Below are 22,896 nucleotides of genomic sequence, written 5' to 3'. Positions count from 1 at the left end.
TAATGTAAAGAGACATCAAAGACCGAGCGCGCTGCAAAAGTGCGCAGCCGGGGGGAGGGAGCATGCCCGGGAGGGCCAGGCGTGCCCCAGACAGCGCGGGGGCTGCGGGGGCGGGGGTCAGTTCAAAGAGGTATCCGCTGGGGCGCGAGTTCACAGGAGGGAAGATTTAATGGGCTTTCTTTTGTTGGTGGGTGTGTTTGGGCACGGTGGACCCAGGAACTCCTATGTGGTCCTCCTGCCTCGGGGCGGAGATGGGGGTGGGGTGGGAGCTGCGAATGTGGAGCAAACTTTAACCGTGGCGGGGGGCGGGGAGGTTGAATACCAGTCTCCTGGCTGCAGCTGGCACAGCGGAGCTGCTCTCCAAGCAGCAGGGTTCCGAGGCTGGGAAGTTTGCATTGCAGTTTCTTCGCGGGCGGGCGGCGAGGGCCAACTGCTTGCCACCTGAGAGAGGAAGAGGCGGATAGGTGAACCCGCAGCGACACTTGCTCAGGGGACGGACCAGCTCTGCGCTCTCTGGGATTAACTCGGGGGTTGCTACTTCGAGCCCAAGCTTGGTACCTCTCCTCGGGCATTTTCTTGAAGCAAGAAGGGATGCATAAATCCAACTAGTCACCCCTCTCCAGCTGATTTTTTAAAAATCTAGATATTATTTACATCATTTCAGCAAATTCGTAATTCTTTGGACTTTCACAGTAAGATGTTTCTTAACTGGCTGGATCTCCCCCTTCCTTGCCAAGGAGACTCAACTTTGCAATTGCCTATATCTACCTAGTTAAATCGTTGCTATACTAAAGGTTCTGGAAGGGTGGGGGCAGAATTATTTCCCCCGTGCTAATGCGGCAGGCACTGAATCCTAGGAGGCTGCACATGCATTTCTTCAGTTATCTACAACCAAGAATTCTCAGAGCAGTCCCTCGGCAGCCTTTTGAAGCTGTGCTAGAGCAGAAAGCTGCTATTGTTCTCATCTCTCAACAAGGAAAGGATCAAACTTTGCCTCTTCAATTTGAAAGATTTTTTTTTTTTTTTTTTTATGGTGGTGGGGGGAAGGATTGCAATCTGATACTCTAAATTAACTTTGAGGATTTGGAGTGGTCTCCCAGTTTAAGCTGCAGATCAAATCACAGATACCCTAACGCCTGCATCTCAAGTCGGGGGCACGTCATCATTAATAAGGTGGAGTAGTAAGTCACAAGCAATTATAATGTGGGTAACCTAGCCTGGTGACTGAGCTAGTTTACTTTCCGAGGAAATGGGACCATTTCCTCAACTGGAATCCTTGAATTAATTTTAAACTTAAACTTCTAATTGAAATACAATACTGGATGTAGAACTAGGAAGAATTTTTAAAAATCTAATTCTCCCTCATTTGATGGGAGGAGGAAACAGCATTTGTATGATACGAATCCTGCCTGCACAACACTGTGATCTTCAGTAGATATTCGATAAATGCTCATTGATATTGGGTGGTAGAGTGGAATTGTGTGTACCAACGTCATCTGTGTAATGACTGGTGCCGCAGAGCACACAAATGAAGTAGGAAGTCAGAGGATTGGTGAGGGCTGGAGTGGTCAAGGGAGGCTTTATCAAGGAGCTGGGGTTTGGAGGAGACTTTCAGGACCCACAGAATTTTAACTATATTTTAATTTTAGTTAATTTTAGTGCAAAGAAAGGAAGAAGGTGAAGGGGAAAGGGATAGCAGAAAGAGAATTCCACTTCAGTGAGAAGTTGAACAATGATGAAGTTTTGGGCCTTTGATCTGTTGATGTGGACATGGTGGGGTCAGATTAGAGAAGTCAGAACAAGGAGTTTGCCCTCATGCTGTATACATTATAGTAGGAACTCCTCCTTAGCAGGTAAATAATGTGAGTTCAATTCCATTTCTGAAAGCTTCTCCCCTAGAAGGGTTGGCTTGCAGAGTCTGGAAGGATAGATGCTAATGCAGTTACCTAGGTGTGAGATGGTGAAAGTTTTGATTGGGAACTGGTGGTAGTAGTGAAAGGATGACTCAACATTTTAAAGGGGAAAAAGAGCAAAATTTGGTGACAGGTTGGAATAAGACATTAAATAAAGGGGACACTCAAAAGGACTCCTCTTTTGAGCAAATGGTGCTGGGACAACTGCATATCTACATGTAAAACAATGAAGTTGGACCCTTTCCTTACAACACACACACAAATTAACTGTAATCATAGACGTAAATGTAAGAGTTAAACTCTAAAGCTCTTAGAAGAAAACAAAGGAGGCTGGGCTTGGTGGTTCATGCCTGTAATCTCAGCACTTTGGGAGGCTGAATCACAAGGTCAAGAGTTCAAGACCAGCCTGGCCAACATGGTGAAACCCTGTCTCTATTAAAAATACAAAAAATTAGTTGGGCATAGTGGCAGGTGCCTGTAATACCAGCTACTCAGGAGGCTGAGGCAGGATAATCGCTTGAAACTGGGAGGCGGAGGTCGCTGTAAGCCAAGATCATGCCACTGCACTATAGCCTGGGTGAGAGAGTAAGACTCCATCTCAACAACAACAACAACAACAACAACAACAACAAAAAGAAAATAAAGGAGTAAATCCTCATGACCTTAGGCAAAACCTTCTTAGATGTGACACCAAAAGCACAAATGACAAAAGAAAAAATAGTTAAATTGAACTTCACCACATTTAAAACTTTTGTGCTTTAATGAACACCATCAAGAAAGTGAAGACAACCCACAGAATTGGAGAAATCCTTTGCAAGTTATATATCTAATAAAGGAACCCTTGCAACTCAACAATAAAAAGACAACCCAATTTAAAACTGGATAAAGGATTTGAATAAACATTTCCCCAAAGGAAGATATACAAATGGTCAATAAACACATGAAAAGAAACCCAACATCATTAGCCATCACTGAAAAACAAATAAAAAACACAGTGAGAGAAACCCCTTCACATCTACTAGGATGACTAGATTATAGAAAAGATAGTAAGTGTTGGTAAGGATGTGGAGAACTGGACCCCTCATACTTGCTAACAGGAATGTAAAATGGTACAGAAAACAATTGAAAAACAATGTGGCAATTCCTCAAAATGTTAAACATGGAATTATAATTCTACTGCTAGGTAGATACAAAGAAAATGGAAAATATACATTCACATAAAGACTTGTACATGAATGTTCATAGCAGCATTATTCATAATAGCCAAAAGTTGGAAATCTAAATGTCCATCCCCTGACAAATGGATAATATGTGATATATCTATGTAAAGGAATATTATTCAGCTATAAAAAGGGATGAAGTACTGATACATGTTACAATATGGATGAACCTTGAAAACATGCTAAAGGAAGTCAGTCACAAAAGTCACCTATTGTACGTTTGCATGTATATGAAATGTCTAGAATGGAAAAATCCAGAGATGGAAAGTACATTAGTGGCTGCCAGGGACTTGGGGTTGGGGGAAAAAGGAATGACTGCCAATGGGGGTAAAAATAGCCTCAAATCCATTGTAGTGATGGTTGTACAACTCTGTGAATATACTTTAAAAAATTGTACAGTTTAAATGGATGAGTTATATGATATGATATGATAGATAATTCTATCTCAATAAAGCTGTTTAAAAATAACATCAAAAGGACCCCAGGGTTTTAGCCTGTGCGGCAGGAGGAATAGCTCAGTTGCTGACAAAAGCAGGAGAACAAGGAAAAGAGACACCGGAGTTAAGCAGAAGGACTGACTCAGGGTAGGCTGTTGAATCTAAGATTTTGGCTGGCTGCTCATGAAGAAATGCCTGCAGAAAGCTGTTAATGCTGGGAGTGGCAGCGAGTGTGAGGGACAGGGCTAAGGAGAAGACGGATGAACTTTTGGCAAGTAGGGAGGGCTGAAAAAGTGAGCTCATAAGAGTGGAGATCAAACAGGTAGAGAAAAGCTACAACAGGATTTGGAGATAATGCACAAATATAAGATGAGCAGAGGAAGAGAAGCCATCAAAGCAACCCAAGAAAAAAGGGTGAGAGAGGCAGGAGAAAACATAGACATAGAGAGCAGGGGTAGGAGGATGAGCAAGACCAGTGTGCCTGTCCAGGCTGGGGAAGGCAGTGGGGAGGGCTGCCTGGTGAGCAACAGGAAGAGTCTATTCGCTGGAGAGGAAGCCTTGAGGGTCCATTCGAAGAGCCTAGGTGAGGACAGAAGGGCAGAAGAGTCGAATTTAAGAAGCAGTTAGAACAGATAGCAGGGCAAGTAAAAGTTGTGTTTGTGTTTTAGGACCCGCTGAAAACGGGGAAGTGGTAGGCAGGGAGCCTAGAAAATGGCGGTTTGCAATGGCGTGTGAGTGTTTCCATTCATGAGGGGAGGAACTTCTTTTTCCCAGCTTGGGGTGAAGCAAGTATAGCCCCAGGACATAACTTCTGACCTGGGGGGAGTGAAACAAACTCAAGGAGAAGCTGCTGCTTGATTGATTTGAAAGGGTAAGGGCACAGTCGTTGCTGGGAGTGAAAGGGGTGGTCACACATTCAAAAGGCAGTAGGAAACTGGTGGCAGGTCAGCTGAGTACATTTGCTTGTGCTGTGTTTTGCTTGATCACATTCAAGCCTCACACGTTTAAATCCCGCCTTCTCTTCCACTCTGCTGCCCTTTGGATTCCCTCAGATAAGAAGGTAAGGAGAAGGGGCCGGGTTCGGTGACTCAGGCCTGTAATCCCAGCACTTTGGGAGGTGGAAGTGGGCGGATCACTTGAGGTCAGGAGTTTGAGACCAGCCTGGCCAACATGGTGAAATCCTGTCTCTACTAAAAATACAAAAATATTAGCCAGGCATGGTGGGGGTGCCTGTAATCCCAGCTACTTGGGAGGCTCATGCAGGAGAACCGTTTGAATCCAGGAGGTGGTGGTTGCGGTGAGCCGAGATCATGCCACTGCACTTGAGCCTGGGCGATAGAACGAGACTACATCTCAAAAAAAAAAAAAAAAAAAAAAAAAAAAGTAGCCGGGCGTGGTGGCTCACGCCTGTAATCCCAGCTCTCAGGGAGGCAGAGGCGGGAGGATAGCTTGAGCCCAGGAGTTCGAGACCTGCCTGGGTAATACAGCGAGACCCCGTTCTCCACAAAAAGGAAAAAAAAAAAAAATAATAATAATAGTAAGTAGAGGGGGTGCCATGAGCTGGAGCAAGGGGAGGAGTCCTGGGTGCCACTTGCCTTCCATGGCAGGGAGGTCCTCCGGTAAACCTGCTTTTCTTAGACATGCACAGTTGCTTTCAACAGTACTGCCATGGACATGGATGATCTTTACAGACAAGGCCTCCTTACAAAAGACATATGTTAGGAAAAGGTACTGCCAAAATTCCTTTATTAAGTATATATTTTCCTATTTAGTCATTAATATTCATGTTTCAAAATGACCCTGTAGCAAGTACCACTTGATATGAGAAGGAATCAAGGCATGGATAAATCCATGAACTTAAGGTCATGGCAGGAGCCTACAGAAGCTTACAGTACTGTGGCTTTGTACTCTGTGGCTCTGTCATCCATCTTTCTTTCTAGGCACAAGAAACCACATGTTTACTGAGTGCAGTGGAAGGATGCCCAGGTGAGCACAGGCACAGTGCCAGGTGCTGCAGAGGACCCGAGACGAAGAGTCACTGTGCCCTCAGAGAGTTTATAATCCAGCACTGAGGAAAAGAGAGGTCATGGGGCGCACAGGTGGGTCTCACAATCATGGGAAGAATACTGTCGGCGGCAAGGGCCTGGCAACTATGTATGACTCATGAAGAAACAGGCCCAGTGAAGTAAGGTGGCTCCTTAAGATCACAGAGTGAAAGAACTGAGTCTCACATACATTATTTGAGACAGGTTCTCTCTCTGTCACCCAGGTTGGGGTGCAGTGGTACAATCTCGGCTCACTGCAACCTCCACCTTTTGGGCTCAAGCAATCCTCCTACCTCAGCCTCCCTAGTAGCTAGGACCACAGGCATGTGCCAGCACATCCGGCTAATTTGTTTTTTATTTCCTTGTGGAGACAGGGTCTCCCTATGTTGCTCAGGCTGGTCTCAAACTCCTGGGCTCAAGTGATTCTCCTGCCTTGGCTTCCCAAAATGTTGAGATTATGAATGTGAGCCACCACAGCCAGCCCCATCATTTTTCCAGTGAACATTTTTCTAGGGAACATGAGGATTGAAAGAAAAGATTCTCCATGTACTGTTACCCATCTGTGGTGGCATTTATTTCCTGAAAAGAAATGAGTGTGATAAATCTTTCTTTTAGGCTAAGCAATAATATTTCACATATAAAATTATTGAAATTTGATCTGGATTATAGCAATAAAATAAAACATGCGTTAATCTATAGGAGAATTACTTTGTATACAAACCCAACAAAGATTTAATGAAAAACGTTGTCATATATCAAGGAATGCAAATAAAGTCTGAACCCCCCATTTCTACCCCTCTAAGTCTAGCATCCTTAGATGGAGGCGGGGGTTGGCTAACTTAGGCTGGAGAGAGGCATGCTGGTGAGGTCATGGGTTTGCTCTGGTTTGTTGGTAGTAGTCTTTTGGGCGCCACAGCCTGCACACTGTCTCCCACCCAGTGTGCTTGTTTGCCCATGTGGCTGGACGGTCATGCTGCTGCAGCCAATCACAACATGGGGTCTCATGGGATCCTCTCAATAAGTCTATTTTATAGATGGGTAATTTGCCCAAGATCCCACATCTTGTTCTTGGTATTGAATGGAGGTAATGTCACTCCAGAGGGTAACCTTTTAACCATCAGAATAGAGTGCCTCCTTGGTTGAGTGCAAATCTCTTTCTATTATTGGAAAAACAATTAAACATGTGTGTGGGTCTGTGGTGGAATTATTAAATACGAAGTCTGTCTGGGATATTTACTGGCCACATTACAGGTTGTTTATTATTTGCCTCATGGTGAAAATGTCGGTCCCACATGAGATGTTTGTCATCTGGTTTTATCCAAGAGAAATACGGGTCTTGACCTCAAGGATTATAGTTCAGATCCATGACGACTTTTTCTTTCACTTCTAGAGTACTCTTTTCTTCCCCCACTCCCTGCCCCAAGCCACCAGGGAGCACACAGAATTGGTTATTTACCTTGGAAACTTTAAGGCACTAATTTTAAGGATATAGATAAATATCAGTCCAATATCTTTAGAGGTATACTAATATCAGGTGTCCATCCCCATTTCCATTTAAAAGATCATCTCTATTTCCTTTAGGTCTGACAAGTGTCTCACCCATGGGCCTTTTGGTCTTCAGGAGGCAATGCCCTTTTTTTTGGGTTTCACTGTCATGGTGTAGTTTCAAGTTGGATTTGTCCTCCTTCCTCTGCACCTTCCCCTGCAGAATCACAGAGATATAGATCCTCCCTTCCAGGACACCAGCACCAATCCCCCTTTGCCTTTGTTCTCTTCTCCTTTTCTAGGCTTTATTCACAGCTGCTCCCTGATGCCTTTCTCATTTGTTATTTTTTAAAGGTTCTCCTGGGTAACTGTTACAAGAGGCTCTAAACCTGCATCAGAATCCCTGCTTGTCTCTTATTTACTATGTCACTGTGGCTCATTTACAGTGAACAGAACCCATTCTACCTGGTTTAAGCAGAAACTGACTTATTATAAGATATTTAATGTCTAGGCCAGGCTCAGTAGCACATGCTTGTAATTCCGGCACTTTGGGAGGCCAAGGTGGGTGGATCACCTGAGGTCAGGAGTTTGAGACCAGCCTGGCCAACATAGTGAAACCCCGTCTCTACTAAAAATACAAAAACTAGCTGAGTGTGGTGGTGCACACCTATAGTCCCAGCTATTTGGAAGCTGAAGCAGGAGAATCACTTTAACCTGGGAGGCAGAGATTGCAGTGAGCCAAGATTGCACCACTGCACTCCAGCCTGGGTGACAGTGAGACTCCGTATCAAACAAACAAACAAACAAAAATGGCCGGGCACGGTGGCTTACGCCTGTAATCTCAGCACTTTAGGAGGCTGAGGTGGGTGGATCATGAGGTCAGGAGATCGAGACCATCCTGGCTAACATGGTGAAACCCCGTCTCTACTAAAAAATACAAAAAATTAGCCAGGCATAGTGGCGGGCGCCTGTAGTCCCAGCTACTTGGGAGGCTGAGGCAGGAGAATGGCGTGAACCTGGGAGGCAGAGCTTGTAGTGAGCCGAGATTGCACCACTGCACTCCAGCCTGGGCGACAGAGTGAGACTCCGTCTCAAAAACAAAAACAAACAAACAAACAAAAAGATATTTAATGTTTTACAGAATGACTGGAGGGCAGAAGAAACAGAAATGCTACTGAGCTTTCAGGCATGATTCCCAATGCCACATCACAGACTTAGGTTTACAAGGGAGCTGCTGCTCCTGCCAGGATCAGGAGATTGTGAAATCAGAAAGCTGCCTGTCTCCTGGGAAGCCGTCATGACAGCTGCCCATCTTCAGACTTATGCCACCTCTACTGTTATCACACTGAACTTGGGTCCGCCCACCTAGCGCAGCAAAGCCAAACCTTGACACTGGGATTGCAGCAAGAGAAGTGAGGCATTTATTACATGATGACAAGCAAGAAGGACTGGGCAGCTAAAGCAGTTAAGGATTTTTAAAGGCAGGGAGGCAGATGTTATAGGCTGATATGGTTTGGCTCTGTGTCCCCACCCAAGTCCCATGTTGCACTGTAATTCCCAATGTTGTGGGAGGGACCTGCTGGGAGGTGATTGGATCATGGGGGTGGACTTCCCCCTTGCTATTCTCATGATAGTGAGTTCTCATGAGATCTGGTTGTTTAAATGTGTGTAGCACTTCCCCCTTTGCTCTCTCTCACCTGCTTTACCATGGTAAGGCATGCTTGCTTCCCCTTTGCCTTCTGCCATGATTGTAAGTTTCTTGAGACCTTCCTGCCATACTTCCTGTCTCACCTGCAGAACCGTGAATCAATTAAACCTCTTTTCTTCATAAATTACCCAGTCTCAGGTGTCTCGCTCTGTCGCCCAGGCTGGAGTGTAGTGGTGCAATCTTGGCTCACTGCAACCTCCACCTCCCTATTCCAAGCGATTCAACTGCCTCAGCCTCCTGAGTAGCTGGGATAACATGCACGCGCCACCATGCTTGGCTAATTTTTGTATTTTTAGTAGAGACAGGTTTTCACCATGTTGGTCAGGCTGATCTCGAACTTCTGACCTCATGATCCACCCACCTCAGCCTCCCAAAGTGCTGGGATTACAGGTATGAGCCACCACACCCAGCCCCTTCAGGTAGTTCTTTATGGCAGTGTGAGAATAGGCTAACACACAGGTAAAGTTATAAATCAGTTCTCACACTGCTATAAAGAACTACCTGAGACTGGGTAATTTATGAAGAAAACAGGTTTGATTCACAGTTCTGCCAAGAACTGAGTTTGAACTTGAACCAATTTGAAAACACCAATCAGAAATCTTGGGAAGACAAATTGGATTGGAAAGTGGGAAGAGGGGAGGTGTTTCCTGGGCATGTATTTATTTTGAAGATCTAGTGGGATGTTCCTGAGGAGATATCAAGGAGATAGTAATTCAGAGCTGGAACTCTAGATAAAGGTGAAGCTGGAGACAGATTTGGGAGTCCTGTGTGAGAGAGGTAGTCAAGGGAGCGCACATTGTAGGAACTCAATAAATGCTGGTTGAATGACATAATCCCTTAACAGCTGGGACCAGACTGGCTAAACCATAATTAATGTTTGTAGTGAGCAGAAAGAGCACATTGGCTTTTGGCCATAAAGGAGAAGTGAGGGTCCAGGAATGGAGACAAGGAATTAACCTGAAGCAACTGCATAATTAGCAAATATAGCAGATATTTGGATTGGTTCATTTCAGCTATTCCAATCTCTTTCTAAGACAGAAAACAAAAAACTATATTTTCCAGATTCCCTTGCAGCTAGGGTTCCCCATATATAATATTTAGATCATACCTATCAGATGCAGCATACCAAATTTGGAAAGCAGAAGTAAACAGTTGTAAGGCAAGAACTGTGCTTTGGCTGTTCCTACTAGTAAGCACAGTGGTGGTACCTAAATGACAGATGTAACAGGTCCTAAGTCTCAGCCCTACATTCATAGTTGTCAAGAGATAAGACACATATCATGGTAGTGACATGGAGCAGGAACCCCCAAGCATGGAAATAAAGGAAAACCTTGAGTTCCTTTAAGGGTAATTCCAGGCTCCTGGTTCTCCTGGTGAGAACTCAGAAGTAAATGAGCAATTGGATAAGCGAGAATGTAATTGTTGCTTAAAATAATAGCCAAGGAAGTTAGAGTCATAAGAACGTTTGGTTCCCTGTAGAAACTAAAAATAACCTTTTTTTTTTTTTTTTTTTTTTTTAGATGGAATCTCGCTGCGTCCCCCAGGCTGAAGTGCAATGGCACCATCTCGGGTCACTGCAATTTCCGCCTCCTGGGTTCAAGCAATTCTCCTGCCTCAGCCTCCCGAGTAGCTGGGATTACAGGCACCTGTCAACATACCCGGCTAATTTTCACATTTTTAGTAGAGACAGGGTTTCACCATGTTGGCCAGGCTGGTCTTGAACTCCTGACCTCAAGATCCTTCTGCCTCAGCCTCCCAAAGTGCTGGGATTACAGGCATGAGCCATCGCATCTGGCAAAAATCAATTCTTAATAAATGTCCTTGAGTTGTTTTTTAGAAACCTGGAACCCCACAAAATGGATCCCCTGGCATGCAGACCTCAGTCAGATAAGGGGGAACTGAGGACTGAACTCTGACCACTGTTCCTTGTTTCAGATTTCTTCCTGAGGGGCCTGGAGGAGGTCATACCCAGAAGCCAGAGCTAACATTCTTACTGCTGAATCCAAATTTTATTTTATTTTATTTTATTTATTTATTTTTTGAGACGGAGTCTCGCTCTGTCGCCCAGGCTGGAGTGCAGTGGCCGGATCTCAGCTTACTGCAAGCTCCGCCTCCTGGGTTTACGCCATTCTCCTGCCTCAGCCTCCCGAGTAGCTGGGACTACAGGCGCCCGCCACCTCGCCCGGCTAATTTTTTGTATTTTTTAGTAGAGACGGGGTTTCACCATGTTCGCCAGGATGGTCTCGATCTCCTGACCTCGTGATCTGCCCGTCTCGGCCTCCCAAAGTGCTGGGATTACAGGCTTGAGCCACCGCGCCCGGCCTGATTCCAAATTTTAGATGAAGCTTCACCTCCTTAACCAATTGCAAATCAGAAAATCTTTGAATTTACCTAAGACCCGTGGGCCCCCTTTGAGATGTTCCACCTTTTTAGGTCAAACCAATGCATAGCACAGGAGCCAACATGTGAGGGAAGAAGCCTTCAGGTGATCCAGCCTCCAATTTTTGGAGCCACCATAGCTGAGATGCCAGACACCATGGAGCAGAGATGAGCCATCCTCTCTGTGCACAGTCCGAATTCTTGACCCAGAAAATCCATGAGCACAATGAAATGGCTGTTGTTTTATTCCACTAAGTATAGGGTGGTTTGCTATATAGCAATAAGGAATCAAAACACCCCTCACATTCATGTTGCATATTATCTGACACCAAGCAGCTCATATTTTTATCTTGCTCAAAAAACCTTAAATCGTTCCCCCATTGAATATGGAATGAATTATATATTCTTTAGGCTTGCATTCAAGATCCTGCTCAGTTCTGAATCTTACCACCTTATCTTTCATTTTAACCTGCTACTCATTTTCAGTCCACTTGTGCCATATATCAGATCTTCACTGGGCCACAACTGATACTTTCCTATCTCCTACCCTTTCACCAGCACTGGCCTTTTGCTTGGAATTGTCATTTTCTATATTTACCAAATTCCTAGCTATCCTTCCTTCAAGCTCAGTGCAAATCTCACATCCTGTAAGAGTGTGCTGCACAACGTGGTAGCCAGTAGCCACATGTGGCTATTTACATTTTAAAAAGCACTGATTAAAATATAAAGATTAGTTCCTCAGTCTGACTGGCCACTTTCAGGGCTCAGAGGCCACATCCCAATGAACAGCACTGTCTTGTTTGCTTTTCCTTTCTCAACTAATCTCTCTTACTCCCATATGACCTTAAAACTGCATTTTTAGCAATTTTGACCTGAATATTTTTGAGGGTTGTATAATCCAAATCCATCAAATTACAGATACACCTTGGCTTTCTACCATTCTAGTCCTCTACTCTGTAAATGGGAGGTGGCTCAAATATTAACTGAGTTGGGAGGAAGCGGTGGTTAATCTCTATACTATACTAAGGGGTCTGGGTGAAATGACCTCTTATGATCTTTTCCAGTAAAATGTTCTTCAACAAACAACACAAATCTGTTATCTTCAACAACGTATAATCTACCAGGAAAGCTATTTTTCAAATCACAGATGATTTGGGAGGAAGGTCTCTTGAGAGGAGCATTCTGGTATAGACGTTTCTGTTCTCTCCAGCAGCTATTTTAGGTATTTAATTATTTTAGAGTGTGTGCTTGCATGTGTTTTGTCTCAACGTATGCCAATTTTTTGCCTAGTCCTCCTGACGTCTTAATCTATCTGCCAACGCTACATGCCATCAAGCCAAGGGAGAATTTCCTTCTCACCGTTGCTTCTCTGACTAAGGAAGACATAAGCACAACCAATCACCAGACTGATGAAATTCCTTTCAGTTTCAGAAAAGATTTTCAACAATCCCTAAATTATTAAATTCATACTAATAAAGCACAAAAATTGAATTCTAATGTTATATGCTATATGACAAGACTACTTCATTGTGTGTGTGTATGTGTAATTATTTTCAAGTTAACCATCTAAATTTTACCTGTACAAGAAAGCAGTTATTAGGCATGTGATAGATGTACTGTGTTCATTAACATGACCTTTCACAAGCCCTGTAGAGACAGCCCTTGATGGTGTTCATACATCACATGATGTGTTCATGTTAACATTATTTACTATTTTCATTTCCCTTCACTCATAGCCTGAGAGTGAGCTCCTCTTAAACCTGGGACATTTTTGAGGTTGAGGTTAATATTTACTTAATCTAAACATCACCGTGTTAGCCAGGATGGTCTCAATATCCTGACCTCGTGATCCACCCACCTTGGCCTCCCAAAGTGCTGGTATTACAAGCGTGAGCCACCTCGTCCGGCCCTATTTTATTATTTTATCATTAGTTTTTGAGACAAGAGTCTTGCTCTGTCACCCTGGCTGGAGTGCAGTGGTGCAATCTTGGCTCACTGCAGCCTCCACATCCCGGGCTCAAGCAATTCTTGTGCCTCGGCCTCCCGAGTAGCTGGGAGTACAGATGCCCACCACCATGCTTGGCTAATTTTATGTTTTTAGTAGAGACAAGGTTTTGCCATGTTGGCCAGGCTGGTCTCAAACTCCTGGCCTCAAGTGATCCACCCACCTTGGCCTCCTCCCAAAGCGCTGGGATTACAGGCGTGAGCCACCGCACCTGGCTTAAAATTCTATTTTAAATATAAAAACCTGGCCTCTGTAACAGAAGCCCCTTTTCAGTTACTCAGTAACCCTACTTTTATCTAACAGTAATACATGGGAATTTATCTGGAATAGATGCTGAAAATCAGGGCACTGCTCTTTGGTTTTGGATTTCTTGACTTTTGGATACCTTTGGACCTCTCTCCTAACTTAGCTGTTACTTTAGAATAATTTTTTTTGAGACAGAATCTCACTCTGTCACCCAGGCTGGAGTGCCATGGCGCGATCTCAGCTCAATGCAACCTCTGCCTCCCGGGTTCAAGCAATCCACCCTCCTTGGCCTCCCAAAGTGCTGGGATTATAGGCGTGAGCTACTCCACATGGCCGAGAATAATTATTATTTCAGCCACAATGACAACATCTTGTGCTCATTTTATTAGGATGTGTTTTTAAGATGCAGGAAGCAAGCCAGGCGCAGTGGCTCGTGCCTGTAATCCCAGTACTTTGGGAGGCCGAGGTGGGTGGATCACCTGAGGTCAGGAGTTTGAGACCAGCCTGGTGAACATGGTGAAACCCTGTCTCTACTAAAAATACAAAAATTAACCGAGCGTGGTGGCGAGCGTCTGTAATCCCAGCTACTCGGGAGGCTGAGGCAGGAGAATCGCTTGAATTCGAGAGGCAGAGGTTGCAGTGAGCTGAGATTGCACCACTGCACTCCATCCTGGGCAACAAGAGCAAAACTCCATCTTAAATAAATAAATAAATAAACAAACAAACGAAAACATAAGTGCCTTTGAGCCTGGGGCAAAGCAGAACTCCAGCAGGGGCATCTCAATGTGGCCTGCAGCAGGTCAGTCAGCCTCCCCCCATCCCCAGTGCTTGTAGAGGGTGAGGCCACCATCTCTTTCTTTACCAGGGAGTCTCTGCCAAGTGAATGTTGCCCTGGACACACATCCCAGGACCAGGAGGGGGTGTTAATAACTTTCCGCATAATTAGCCACAATAGCAATATCACTCTTCAGACCTCAATAACTTAGGAATATGATGGCCTACATTTAGATCTAAAAGGGAGAAACACATAAAACACCTGTGTATTTTATTTTCTACTAACCTAATTAATAATTGACAAACATGTATATTGCTGTGCACTCTTGGCATAGCATGAAGAGTTAACATTGTTTTCTTCTAAAAGCTGTACAAGAAACCACTGAAGGCTTTAACTTTCCTGTTTTTGATGACAAACTAGTAAGAAGTTCAGGCCGGGCGCGGTGGCTCAAGCCTGTAATCCCAGCACTTTGGGAGGCCGAGACGGGCGGATCATGAGGTCAGGAGATCGAGACCATCCTGGCTAACACGGTGAAACCCCGTCTCTACTAAAAAATACAAAAAACTAGCCGGGCGAGGTGGCGGGCGCCTGTAGTCCCAGCGACTCCGGAGGCTGAGGCAGGAGAATGGCGTAAAACCCGGGGGGCGGAGCTTGCAGTGAGCTGAGATCCGGCCACTGCACTCCAGCCCAGGAGACACAGCAAGACTCCGTCTCAAAAAAAAAAAAAAATAAATAAATAAAAAAAAAAAAAAAAAAAAAAAAAAAAAAGAAGTTCAGCGCTCTTTGTGAGCCCCCAGGCAGAGATGTGTGACCCTAGCAAGGCTCTTGACTATGCATTTTCGCCACCTGAAGTAAGGGACAAATTTTCTTTCTGCCTGCTTTTCTTTCTGGATTCCAACAATACAGTAATAACATTATTTTCCCTTATATGTGAAGTTTGAGAAGGTTTTTTTCCTTTTTTTTTTGAGATGAAGTCTCACTCTGTTGCCAGGCTGGAGTGCACTTGCACAATGTCAGCTCACTACAACCTCTGCCCACCCTGGTTCAAGCGATTCTCCTGCCTCGGACTCCTGAGTAGCTGGGACTACAGGCATGTGCCACCACACCTAGCTAATTTTTGTATTTTTAGTAGAGACGGGGTTTCACCATGTTGGCCAGGATGGTCTTGATCTCTTGACTTCGTGATCCACCCACCTTGGCCTCCCAAAGTGCTGAGATTACAGGCGTGAGCCACCAGCCAGTTTTTTTCCCTTTAGAAAATGTTGTTAATTGTGGTTATATATATATTTTAAAAAACCCCACAAAAAATTGACCGTCTTAATCATTTCTTAACCATTTCAGTAGTGTTAAGTATATTCACATTGTTATGTAAGTAATCTCTAGAACTTTTTCATCTGGCAAAATGAGAACTCTGTACTTGTTAAACAATAACTCCCTCTTTCTCCTCCTACCCCCAGCCCTTGGCAACCACCATTTTACTTCCTGTTCCTATGAATTTGACACTCCAGACATCTCATATAAGGGGAATCATACAGTATTCCTCCCTTTGTGTCTGGCTGATTTCACTTGGCATCATGTCCTCAAGATTCCTCTAGGTTGTATTGCGCATCAGGATGTCCTTCCGTTTTTTTTTTTTTTTGAGACGGAGTCTTGCTCTGTCGCCAGGGCTGGAGTGCAGTGGCTGGATCTCAGCTCACTGCAAGCTCCGCCTCCCGGGTTTACGCCATTCTCCTGCCTCAGCCTCCTGAGTAGCTGGGACTACAGGCGCCCGCCACCTCGCCCGGCTAGTTTTTTGTATTTTTAGTAGAGACGGGGTTTCACCGTATTAGCCAGGATGGTCTCGATCTCCTGACCTCGTGATCCGCCCGTCTCAGCCTCCCAAAGTGCTGGGATTACAGGCTTGAGCCACGGCGCCCGGCTATTTTTTTTTTTTTTTAAGATGAAGTCTCACTCTTGTCCCTCAGGCTGGAGTGCAATAGGGTGATATCAGCTCACTGCAACCTCCGCCTCCCAGGTTCAAGCGATTCTCCTGCCTTAGCCTCCCGTGTAGCTGAAATTACAGGCACCTGCCACCATGCCTGGCTAATTTTTGTATTTTTAGTAGAAACGGGGTTTCACCATGTTTGCCAGGCTGGTCTCAAACTCCTGACCTCAGGCGATCCGCCCACTTCACCCTCCCAAAGTGCTGGGATTACAGGCATGAGCCACCGTGCCCGGCCAGGGTTTCCTTCCTTTTTAAAGTCAAGACAGCAGTGTTTTTTTGTTTTTTTGTTTTTTCAAGAAACCTTGCTCCTGAAGGTAGATAAGATTATAATATTTTAGGTTAGAGATAGGCCTGGAAATCCAATTGAGGACCAGAGAAGTTACTCATAGAATGCCACCCCGCAGGTTCGTGTAGACGCCTGGGTCAGAAGTCAGGGTCTGAGGACATTCAGAGCAAGTACCTTTTCTACCACATGAGGAGATGAGGGGCTGCAGTACAGGTAATCCAAAAAGAAAGTTTACAGGGTTTAAAATAGCATTAGGGAGAAGGGAAAATAGCCTTGGTTGTGCTGGACAACAAAATATGCACCTGGGGATGTGGGGCAGAGAGCCAGGGGAGGGTTTGGAATATGAGGAGGGGGTGGGGGAAGAGGAAAGGATATGGCGAAGGGAGAAGTTAAAGGGAGAGAAAATCAAGAGAGGAGGGAAGGAGAGGGAAGGATGGAAACTTAGTGATGGTGGAAGAGCCAGGCTTTATAAAGGTGCTAGTGACCTGGCTCTGTGGCTCATGCCTATAATCCCAGCACTTTGGGAGACCCAGGCAGGAGGATCACTTGAGGTCAGGAGCCTGAGAAGAGCTTGGGCAATATAATAAGACTCTGTTTCAACAAAAATTTAAAAAGTTAGCTGGGCGTGGTGGCACATGCCTGTAGTCCCAGCTACCATGAAGGCTGAGATGGGAGGATCCTTTGAGCCCAGGAGTTGGAGAGCACAGCGAGCTATAATCATGCCCCCTAGGGGACAGAGCAACCTTATCTCCAAAAATTAAAAGGAATCTTTTTAAGTGCTAGTGAATAAAAATTACTCTTGCCCTATAGCAGCTAAATCCTATTTACTTCAGGCCCACCTCCTTCAATAAGCTAAATTTAGTGAAAAAGCATGGCTTGCTCTAGTGTCCCCCACTCCTACTTGTCCACTGATGCTTGAAATACCTGAAAGTAGGACAGTGGCTTTCAGGCAGCGGAGAGAAGTCTTAAACTGCAAATGCCTCACTGAGGTAACAGATTGATTGGCACTCTTGCCCTTTAGAATATAATCAACCAACCTTCAACAAGTGCAAGTGATTTTATCAGAAGCTTCTGGGAAGGAGAGTGAGTGGAACAGGTGGGTTGCTGGATTGCTAAAAAGGGAGCTACTGTATTCATGCAGGAGGGAACCATGGGGGAAGCCAAATCAAAGACACCTGCACTGTGGCTTGATCTCAGCCTCATTTGTTTGCAGTGGTGGTAGGCCTGGGTGGCAGACCTGCTGTGGCCAGATAATATGACTGTGAATCCATAGATTAGATTTGCATGATTTATGATGATTTCATTTTCTTTTTTTTTTGAGGCGGAGTCTTGCTCTGTCGCCCGGACTGGAGTGCAGTGGCCGGATCTCAGCTCACTGCAAGCTTCACCTCCCGGGTTTACGCCATTCTCCTGCCTCAGCCTCCCAAGCAGCTGAGACTACAGGCGCCCGCCACCTCGCCCAGCTAGTTTTTGTATTTTTAGTAGAGACGGGGTTTCACCGTGTTAGCCAGGATGGTCTCGATCTCCTGACCTCGTGATCCGCCCGTCTCGGCCTCCCAAAGTGCTGGGATTACAGGCTTGAGCCACCGCGCCCGGCCCACGATTTCATTTTCTTAACCCAGTTTCTTTAACAAGGAAGCTTTGTCTCAGATGATTCAAGGCAACACATTACATAATATGTATGTTTTATGGACACCCAGAACGTACTCACGCACACCCGTGGAAACCCTTATTGGAAGTTCATTTATTTTGAGAGACGTTGTTTTCTGAGAACAAATTCTTCAGAGACTTGCAGAAGAGAGCAGAAGCCACCTTTACAGTGGACACAATTTTCTTTTTCTCCTCTGTTCAATTCCTGGCTGCCTAGGAACCTATCAGGCTCATTTCCATATCAAAGAGGAAGCAGGAAAATACTCCCCTGACCGACATAAAAAGACACATTACTGCAGATTGTCTAAGAACTTGGTTTTTTTGGCCAAAATTAGCAAATTATTCATAGTAATAGGTGAGTCAGATGATAATGGTGTTTAAGAGAACAAAGCCACTCATCAGGACCCCGACCCCAAGTCCGCCCCAAGGCAGGTCCCCAGCTGCCAGAACATCTCTGCACACTGGAAGCCAAGAGGCTATAAAAAAAAGAAAAAGAGGCGGCCAGGAAGTCTGCCACTCACCCAGATGCAACGACCAGAACCTGCATTCCAGGGCTCACTTTGCAGCTGCCCAGATGGCTCCGTGGGTGGCCACGCTGCTAACGTGGGAGCACACGTGGCTCCCATCTCATGAGCAGTCTCAGGGAAGCTGGGGGCTTCAGACACCCAATGTCTATTTCCCTCCTTGATTTGAGACCCTTTTGGAGCTCTTGGAGACTTCCAGCAGAAACCTGAGCTGCTGGCTGCCAAGCATCAGCGGTGGATTTCTTGACCCGCTCTTAATCAATACCGATTGAATAAGCCCTTTGAAAACATTCACATACACGGGGTACAAGGTGGTACCTTTGTGTATTAGACTGTTCTGGAGACGGCTTATCACCCAGCAAATCAGTGTTGGCTATCTGGGACTCAGCGACCCTTTCTATGAGGCCATAGTAAGAGATTAAATAGAAAAAGCCAAGAGAAGTCAGCCCCTGCCCAGAAACTAATAGTAGGAGTTTCCCCGGAAGTCATTTTCAGCCTTAATTCTCATCATGTATAAATTAACATAAATTATGCACATGTCTATTTACTTTAGTGACGTTCCACAGAATAAAAGGAAATAATTTTGCCATCAAAAAAAAAAAAGAAGAAGAAAAGGCCCTGAAACTGGACCTGGTGACTAGGGCTTCCAGGAGGGGAAAAAGGTTTTTTTTGTTTTGTTGTTTTGAGACGGAGTTTCGCCCTTGTTGTCCAGCCTGGAGTGCAATGGTGCCATCTCAGCTCACCGCAACCTCTGCATCTTGGGTTCCAGTGACTCGCCTGCCTCAGCCTCCTGAGTAGCTAGGATTACAGGCATGCGCCGCCACGCCCAGCTATCAGGCTGGTCTCCAACTCCGGACCTCAAGTGATCAGCCCGCCTTCGTCTCCCAAAGTGTTGGGATTACAGGCATGAACCACTGCATCCGGCAGGAAAAAGGTCTTAATGCAGGAGCTGGGATTCCTCTGTGGGCATCTGGGCTCAGACTTCCTCAGGCAACACCAGCAAGGAGCCCAGCCAAACCAGCACATTGGGGATTGACGCTGCTGATTGCTGATCACGCATCCTGCTGTAGGACACCTCCCACCGTCCCCAACCCGTAAGTAATGGGGATATGTCTGGGGTCCTGGCCTCTCAGTGGTCTGTCCTCTGCCAGGTGACAGCTAGGAACCTCATAAACGTCCTCTTGCATTCTATCAGAGGCTTTTGAAGACAACATCTCAACTCAAAAGAGTGTCTCCATCTTTAGGGATTCCCACAGAGGTGCTTAACTTGGGCTGCAGGTGAGAATCATTTGGGGAGCTTTTCAAACCTAATGCCACCCAGGCCCTACTCATACTAATTAAATCAGAATCTTTGAGGCTCAGGCATGGGCTTTTTAAAATATATTTTTATTTTGAAATAATTACAGATTTGTAGGAAGTTGCAAAAATAGAGATGTCCTATGTATCCTTCATTCAGGCTCCCCCAGTGATTACATCTGAGGTCTCTATAGTACAATATTAAAACAGGACGTCGCCGCGTGCAGTGGCTCATGCCTATAATCCCAGCACTTTGGGAGGCTGAGATGGGCAGATTGCTTGAGGTCAGGAGTTCCAGACCAGCTTGACCAACATTGCAAAACCCTGTCTCTGTTAAAAAAATACAAAAATTACCCAGGTGTGGTGGCGGGTGCTTGTAATCCCAGCTACCTAGGAGGCTGAGGCAGGACAATTGCTTGAACCTGGGAGGCAGAGGTTGTGCTGAGCCAAGATTGCACCACGGCACTCTAGCCTGGGAGACAGAGCAAGACTCTGTCTCAAAAACAAACATGAAAACAAAAAACACAACATCGGTGTGGGTGTACTGTGTACAGTTCCCGCCATTTTATGACACACGCAGTTTTGTTGTGTTGTGTAACCACCACCGCAGTCAGGACCCAGATTATTCCATCCTTGCAAGACTCCTTCCTGCTACCCCATTATCCTCTATACTCATACCCACTCTCCATGCTCCACCATCCCTAACCCCTGGCAATGCTAATCTGTTCTTCATCTCTCTAATTTTATCATTTTGAGGATGTCATACAAATGGGATTTTCCAGCATGTGACCTTCTGAGACTGGCTGTTTCCATTGAATATAATTCCCTGCGAGCTGTTCAAAGTTGTTGTGTGCATCTGTGCTTTGGGCCTTGCTATGGCTGCATAGTATTCCATTGTACAGAGCTGCTACAGTTGACCCATTCACCTGCTGAAGGGCATATTGGGACAACATTGGACTAGGTGAGGAAGTGAAAATGTAGATATTTGAATACCAAATGTCCCCATGTTTCCAGTTTGGGGCTATTACAAATAAAGCTGCTATAAATGTTCATCCACATTTTCTTTGTTTCTTTTTCCTTTTTTCTTTTTTTTTTGAGATGGAGTCTCGCTCTGTTGCCCAGGCTGGAGTGCAGTGGCACCATCTTGGCTCACTGCAACCCCACCTCCCAGGTTCAAGTGATTCTCCCCCTTCAGCCTCCCGAGTAGCTGGGACTACAGGCTGCCACGCCCGGCTAATTTTTCATATTTTTAGTAGAGACGGGGTTTCACCATGTTAGCCAGGATGGTCTTGATTTCCAGACCTCGTGATCCACCTGCTTCGGCCTCCTAAAGTGCTGGGTTTGCAGGTGTGAGCCACCGCACCTGTTGCTTTTTTTTTTTTTTTAAACTTCTCCGGTGATTCCAATGAAAAGCAGGGCCAAGAATCCTTGGACTAAGTGGGGAAGTGAAAACGTAGATATTTGAATACCAAATGTTCCAAACATTTCTTTTTTCTTTTCTTTTTTTTTTGAGACGGAGTTTCGTTCTTGTCACCCAGGCTAGAGTGCAATGGTATGATCTTGGCTCACTGCAACATCCCCCTCCCAGGTACAAGTGATTCTCCTGCCTCAGCCTCTCGAGTAGCTGGGATTACAGGCGTGCACCACCACGCCTGGCCAATTTTGTATTTTTAGTGGAGATGGGGTTTCTTCATGTTGGTCAGGCTGGTCTTGAACTCCTGACCTCAGGTGATCCACTAGCCTTGGCCTCCCAAAGTGCTGGGATTACAAGCGTGAGCCACCGCACCTGGCCCAAACATTTCTTAAATCCCTTGTGTGAGCTTGTGCTGTGTGGCAGGGAGTGTATCAGAGTAAATAAGAGACTGTGTGCTGCCACTCATGGATAAAGTGGGCAGCAACACCAACCTCATTGTATTTTTTTTTTTTTTTTTGAGATGGAGTCTCGCTTTGTCCCCAAGGCTGGAGTGCAATCTCGGCTCACTGCAACCTCCACCTCCTGGGTTCAAGCGATTCTCCTGCCTCAGCCTCCCGAGTAGCTGGGATTACAGGCACCCGCCATCATGCCCGGCTAATTTTCTTTTTGTATTTTTGTAGAGATGGGGTTTCACCACGTTGGCAAGGCTGGTCTTGAACTCCTGACCTCAGGTGATCTACCCACCTCGGCCTCCCAAAGTGCTGGGATTACAGACGTGAACCACTGCACCCGGCAGCTCATTGTATTGTTGTGAGCATGCAATGAATATAATGCACATAGATACTTAGAACACAGCTCGGTAAGTGTTATTGCTTATTATTGTGTTGGAAACTGAACTTAAGTCTTGTCGATTCCTGGCCTAAAACTCCTCAGTGGCTATTGCAACAATCACCTGGGATCCTATGTGCAAACTTTCATTAGCTCGTATATCATGAAACTTTGAGGGGACTGAAGTCTGAGAGTGGGTGCCACTTCCTCCCGAGAAACCTCCGTTGGTTTTAGCTCCTTTGCTGTGCTTCACAACACCCTAGCGTGGCTGTTCCTTTTCTGACACTTCCTCCTGGATATTGAAGTTGCCTCTTTTTGTGCCTTACTCCATCTATATGTGCACTGTGGGCTCCTTGAGGGCAGGGATGTGTGTCTTGCTCACATTTTATCTGGTACTTAGCATAGTGCTTTTTAGTAGGTCCTCATTAAACAGATGTTGAATGGATGAACAAATGAGTGACCCCAGGGCCCTGTTAGTTGTGTGGCAGGAGAGGATTTAGCCCCCAGTGAGTTCCCTGAGGAGGTCCTGGTTTGCTCCTTACTCAGGGCGGTAGAGGCTAAGGAAGCCTGAGCAGAAGGCAGAGCCTTGAGTAGTCACTGACTTGTCCCTGCTGGGGGTTTCCAGCTGTCAGGTTCCCAGCGAGCACTTGGAGGAAAACACCACAGCCTGGGAGGACACACACAAGGCTACCACCACAGGC

The 22,896-nt window shown here is 45.5% G+C and overlaps 1 long non-coding RNA gene across 1 annotated transcript in view; it reads left to right on the top strand.

Moving 5' to 3' along the window:
* Window positions 1–12,689, top strand: part of LOC111522169 — a 75,362-nt gene extending 62,673 nt beyond the window's left edge. The window contains exon 6 of the long non-coding RNA XR_002725184.1: window positions 12,478–12,689. This is a non-coding gene — a long non-coding RNA (uncharacterized LOC111522169). The remainder of the gene's footprint in view (window positions 1–12,477) is intronic.
* The last annotated feature ends 10,207 nt before the right edge of the window (window positions 12,690–22,896 follow it).

The sequence above is a fragment of the Piliocolobus tephrosceles genome, chromosome 11 (assembly GCF_002776525.5).
Source record: "Piliocolobus tephrosceles isolate RC106 chromosome 11, ASM277652v3, whole genome shotgun sequence".
NCBI lineage: Eukaryota > Metazoa > Chordata > Mammalia > Primates > Cercopithecidae > Piliocolobus > Piliocolobus tephrosceles.
Note: the sequence above shows the minus strand (reverse complement) of the source record. Positions and strands in the feature narration are given on the sequence as shown.